The following is a 6550-nucleotide window of genomic DNA, read 5'->3' as shown; positions in this document are numbered from 1 at the left end:
TCACTCGGGGGCTTACCTGCAGCCCAGTGCTCGCCTAAGATATAAAAATCCTACCGAGTGAAGAGCAAACCTCTCACTCGGAGGCTTAGTTGTAGCCCAGTGCTCGCCTAAGATATAAAAATCCTACCGAGTGAAGAGCAAACCCCTCACTCGGGGGCTTAGCTGCAGCCCAGCGCTCACCTACGTGGATTAAGGATTAAGTCGACTGCAGTGAGCGTCTTGCTTTGAACTTGCAAAAGACATTTCAAGCCAAAAGCAATCATATTCAAACATCAAATTCATGTTCAGAACGATACCTAAAGGAACCGAAAGTGCTCAGGCGCTAAGCCTGTTAAGGATTATCGGTTACAACTCCACTCGGCATACCGAGGCAAATTTAAAGCGTCGAGTTTAAAAGAAGTTTTTTACCCCTCCTGTGGAGGGCTAGAAGGTGCAACAAACTCATCAAGATCAATTCCATTTGCGATCCGAGTGGCAGCAGCAATGAAAGTTTCCATAAAGGACCTGAAGTCGTGTTTCTTGGTGTTGGCCACCCAGAGGGCCGCCAGCTTGTCTTCTCGCGCATCTTTGCAGTGGACTCGGGCCAGACACAGAGCAACATCTGCACCGCACCGAGCCGAGGACTTTTTCCACTCCTGCACTCAACCAGAGACCGTGTTCAAGCGAGCCATCAGCGACTCGAGGTCGTTCTGGAGTGTCTCCCTGGGCCAGAGCGTTGAGTCGATACGAGATGTGGCGACCTTCAGCCTTGCAAGATAGTCCACGACAGCTGCAACATGGGACTCCAGTCGGAAAACATTCATGGCAACTTCGTCGTTCACCGGAGAATTGACGGGGTCAAGGTTTGGTTCCAGCCGGCTAGTCTCTTCTTCAAAGTCTTGACAAAATTCTGCAAGGGCGATCACCGAGTCAAGGCAATGGTCGAATGGAAAAATCACAGTTGAAAATGATTGTTGAGCGTAAAGGTTTACCTTCAAGCATAAGGAACAGCTTCTTGGCAAGACCACTCAGGAAGGCCTCCAGATCATTTTTCTTCTCAAGAGCAGCTTTCAGATTGGTATTTTCTTGTTCAAGCTTGGTGACTGAAGCTAACTTCTCGTCAGCAAGCTTGATCTTCTCAGCTAGTTCAAGGTCTTTTTTCTATTGGGCCTCCTTCACCTTACCTGCAAGTTACAGCAAGATCAGATTTTGAAACAAATAAAGGGAAAAAGCAGTCGTCGGGGTCTCACAAAACATACCTTTGGTCTCCTCCTTTGCCTTCGTCAGATTCTCCTGAACCAGCTTCAAATCCAGCTCGAGCTGAATGTGCTTGGTTTCCAGCTCAGTGTAGCGAGCCACAAGGTCACAGGACCTCTGCGAAGAATAAATCGACTAAATGTCAAAGATAATTCACTTCCGAGTGGAAAAGGAAAAATCATGCGTTTCTGAGACTACAGCCAAATACAAGCATTCGACCGTAGTCTCGGGGACTACACCCAGTGGGTGCACTCAGCGTGCCCCCACTAATCCTATTGAACACAGAGTCGACCAGTCGACCTCAAAAAAAAACAAGATGTATTCTTTAAGACTGTAATCGACTGCAAGCAGTCGACCACAGTCTCGGGGACTACACCCAGTGGGTGCACTCAGCGTGCCCCCACCGGTTTGCGAAATCCAGTCGCCATAGTCGAATGACGGAAAGACTAAACTTATAAAGCCTAAGGCCGACTGCCAGCAGTCGACCTTAGCCTTGGGGACTACACCCAGTGGGTGCACTCAGCGTGCCCCCACCGGTTTGCGAAATCCATTCGCCATAGTCGAATGACGGAAAGACTGAACTTATAAAGCCTAAGGCCGACTGCCAGCAGTCGACCTTAGCCTTGGGGACTACACCCAGCGGGTGCACTCAGCGTGCCCCCGCTAACACGGAGTTTAAATCGACACACCCAGTGAGTGATTACTATAAATTCTGGAAAGAAAAGTTTTTGATAGCATATCCTAACAGAACAAGCGGTGGTCGACTGACCTGAACATTGCTTTGAAGGGCGGAACTGGCGTCGTAAGCTGCCTGGCTCACATCCCGGATGGTCTTCAACTGCTCCATCATGATCCCTGCCTGGCGTATTGCCTCCTTCGCGGCGCCAGCTTGGTCCTCTGGGACGTGGTGCTTCGTGAAGAGGGAGGGCTGCAGAGCACTCGTCAGTGGATCTGCGAAGGACACAGTGTGTCGAGTGGTGTTCTCCTCCTCCGCGACCAGAGTCTCAGGCACCGTCACATCCTGGGGCACCCTGCCGGCAGACGCTTTCCTACTCCTTCTGTGCTTCAGCGGTTCCTCATCTTCATCATCATCAGGGAGAGTGATAACAACATTGGATGGAGCTACAGAAAAGAATCAAAATTAGAGATCATGAGTCAGTCGACTAGAAACGGTGTTAAGAGTATAGTACCAGGTTTTGAGGTTGCTGCGTCCTCCATCTCATGGTCGTCAGCCCGGGCTGAGGTCTCAGAAGTAGCAGCACTGCAACTCCAAAGAATCAGTCGACTAACTCCAGCGCCAACCAGAGATAAAGTTCGCACAAAACAAGAAGACTTAAGCAGCATGATTACCCTGATATGGTGGGGATGGACACCTTCATCTTCGGTAGGAGCTTGGTCGGCTTTGACGGGGCCGCCCTGGGCTGCTTCGACGCCTTTTCAGTCGGCGCCGGAGAGGTGGTCCGAGGGTGCTTGGTCGACTGTGTAACAGTCGCAACCCCCTTGCCACGTTCAGTCGCAGGGTCATGGACAAGCTTCGACCGCCTTTCCGAGCGCGGTGGTGCGACCTCCTCCTCCTCTTCTTCTTCGTCCTCATCATCATCATCATCATCGTCATCATCATCATCATCATCCTCAGCGGCGTCCGAGTCCCACTCCTCCTCCTGGCTCTCGCCCCCGCTCGCTTCTCCCTCCTCAGTCGGAGCCTGTGCTCCATTGGGCATCGAGTACAGCTCAGTGAGGACCTGATAGACATCAAGACAAAGATCAGTCGACCGATCGGCAGAGAAAACAGAAATAAATGTGACAAGAATACAATGGGAAGTGGAGCAGACATACCTTGTTTGGATCACTGTGGTGGTCGAGTGGAGGAATCCTTCTGGCTCCACGAGGGTTATCCTTGTTCCCAGTAACAGCGGCCATCCACCTTTCCAGAGTGGCATCATCGACTGCTTCTGGATTGACCCAAGTCTCATCCTCAGTCCCGCGGTACAACCACATGCAATGGCTCCGGAACTGAAGAGGCTGGATACGACGCCTAAGAAAAACCTCCAGGAGATCCATACCCGTCACTCCCTCCCGAACCAACTGAACTACACGCTCCATCAGCATCTTCACGTCAGCTTTCTCCTCCGGAATCACCTTCAGAGAGGAGGGCTTGTTCACTCGGCCCATGGTGAACTGAGGGAGTCCACTCGACTGCCCCGGCGTCGGCTGATTCTGGCAGTAGAACCAGGTCGACTGCCAGCCTCTGACTGACTCGAGAAATGTCATGGCTGGGAAGGTGCTCTTGTTCCTCACCTGGATCCCCAGACCCCCACACATTTGGACAACTTGGGTTTTTTTGTCGCCTGGGCTCGCCTTCTTCACGGTCTGAGAGCAACACGTGAATATGTGCTTGAACAAGCCCCAATGCGGTCGACAACCCAGAAAACTCTCACACATGGACACAAACGCGGCAAGATAGGCGATAGAATTCGGGGTGAAGTGGTGGAGTTGCGCTCCAAAGAAGTTCAAGAAACCACGGAAGAAAACGCTCGGCGGCAAAGAAAATCCGCGGTCGACATGGGTAGCCAGAAGCACGCACTCACCCTCTTCCAGCTGGGGCTGCCACTCTTTCCCCGGAAGCCTTGCAGCTCCATGAGGGATCAGGCCCTCGTTGGCCATGTCGAGGAGATCTGTCTCCGTGATGGTCGATTGTATCCAATCTCCCTGGACCTAGCCTTTCGGCAGGCGAGATCTAGACGAAGACCCGCCGCGACTGGAGGATCTCCCCTTCGCCTTCTCCGTCGCCGACGCCTTCTTCGCGTGTTCCAGCGCCGCCATCTTCTCCTTGACCATGGCTGCCAGCGAGACGCGCGAGGAGAAGTTGTGCGGAGGCGAGAGCGAGCGCATTGGGCGGAGACGAAGGGAGTAGAGAGAGAATGCTGAGGCACTGCTCAAAAAACCCTCGCCGGGCGTGTTTATAAGATCCCTTCCGAGTGGATGACAGGTGGGCCCAGTCGATCTAATCATATCCTAAAACAGTTGCGCGGTCGTGATACGTGGCGAAAAAAGCGGCACGGGGATCGAGGCGTCTATGCCCTATCCCATCCGAGCGCCGCGGTCCGCCCCGCTTCGCGCGCTTCCCCAAATTTCGTTTCTCGCGGAATCCGCGAACGGCAGATCGGTCTGCCAGACGTGGGATTTCCTGCGATCCGTCGCTCAGAAATCGGCGAAGTCCAAAAGATCACTCGACGAAGGAAAAGAATGGATCGAGTCGACTGAAGAAAAGTTGCTCACTATCAACAAAGAGATTTTTTAGTTCAAAACAACGCACGACCAGTATGCGAAGGCTAATCGGAAACAACATCAACTCCTTCATCACTCAAGCCTCAATCCATTCGGGGGCTAATGATGGAGTCATGTACCTAGGGTAGGGTCACAGACCTGATCTAAGTACCCTGCCCAAGGACACCCTTAGAAGAGATCACCTTCCAGTCGACCTACGAGGGACTCACTCGACTGACTTGAAGGACTCGACCACGAAGACTCACTCGACCACTAGAAGGTCAAGAGGCACTCTGCACTGCAAGGGTCTGTAATTAAGTAGACTTTATGATAGTAAAGACACTTTATGTGGGGCGTTACCAGTAACGCCCCGGACTTAATGTACCTTAAACCCTTCATTACGTGGGTTGGCTGGGGTCCTGGCGCACTCTATATAAGCCACCCCCCTCCACAGGCAGAGGGGTTCGGCACCCTGTAATCCATATACACATAATCCACTCGACCGCCTCCGGGCTCCGAGACGTAGGGCTTTTACTTCCTCCGAGAAGGGCCTGAACTCGTACATCTCTTGTGTTTACAACCTCTCCATAGCTAGGACCTTGCCTCTCCATACCTACCCCGCACTCTACTGTCGGATTTAGATCAACGACAGCCGCCCCAAGCCGGTGCGGAGTTCAGCAACTCGCCGCTCCAGGCCAGCTCGATGAGGAGAAGCGCACATGCGTTGTTGCTGCGCCTCATACCATGTCTCCCGTTTCTGTGGCCGAGACACCCATGCCGTCGGCCGCACCATGCAAGCAGCGACAGAAGCCGGGTGCGTGAAGAGCGACGATTCGGTGGCCAGCACCTCCGCGTCCGCCGCCATCATCGAGGAGAAGTAGAACACAGGAGGCTGCCGTCGCTTGGGTCCCATGAAGGCCACCGTGGAAGCGACGCCGGCATACACAGCAGGTGTCTTACCGGATTATTTTGTTGCGAGGACCTTCGTTGACCCCGCATGGGCTCCACGAAAGAGGGGAATGTTAGGATGAACTTGAGACGGTGCCAGCCATGGCGAAGTAGTGGCCGGTGATGAACTCGAACCGGTGCCGGCCACCATCATCTTCGGCACCAGCCAATGATATCAGTTGGGCAGTGGGGAATCAAGCCGTCCTTTGCGCTGAAGCATATACCTCCGGGGCTCCTGGTAGTCCGATGATTGTGATGCCGGACATAAGGAACACAAATCGATCGGAGGGCGACCATTTAGGCCAGGTATTATATACCTGTGCTGTCCAGAACTAGCACCACGTATTTCATTTGAATGTAATGAAATCCGTCATGTTTGTATGAAAATCCGGTATTTTATATGATTTTCGTTGTTGTTTATATGAAATATCAGTTTATCTACGTGTTTGCATGAATTTCGTCCGGTTGGTTGAGTTGTTGTCATAATGTGTGCGGCTACGGTTGGATGGCGTAATTTGCGGGTCGCCGGTCGGTCTGTGGGCAGCTCAAGCGGCGTTGTGGGACAAAAAAGCACAGCTCGTCTCCAACGTGCGCGCTGGAGCACCCGAGCCATTCCTCGTTCATCGGTGGCAAAGGCACCGGTGGACAAAAGGGTCGCCAATATTTTGGCTACCCCGGGCAAGATCCAAACAGCCCCTCCCAACAGATTCAAATCCCTCGTTCATCATGGAATTTTGCCATGTGTTGTTTTCATGGACTAGCAAGATGCCCGTGCATTGCACGGAACATCAAGATGCATTTTTTTACAAACTCCCGCATGCATGCAAGGGATAATTAATGTCCTCCTTTGCTAGTACCACGAGGCAAACACCATTAATATTGCATCAAATAGTGTTAGTGGCCTTGTATATCTGCAAATTGTAATTTTGATAGTGGCCCCTTGTATATAAAAATGGAGGGAGAAAGATGAGAGATAAGGTGAAGGGGAGTGGGGCGTGGTGGTGACTAGTGGTCAGATTGGGCAGAGGCATGGGGATGGACGGCGCATTATGTCTAGGTTTGTATCTCTCTCACACACACCCACGTAGGTGGGGGATCT

This window comes from Triticum aestivum, chromosome 6B (assembly GCF_018294505.1).
Source record: "Triticum aestivum cultivar Chinese Spring chromosome 6B, IWGSC CS RefSeq v2.1, whole genome shotgun sequence".
Taxonomy (NCBI): Eukaryota; Viridiplantae; Streptophyta; class Magnoliopsida; order Poales; family Poaceae; genus Triticum; species Triticum aestivum.
This window is presented reverse-complemented; position numbering follows the sequence as displayed.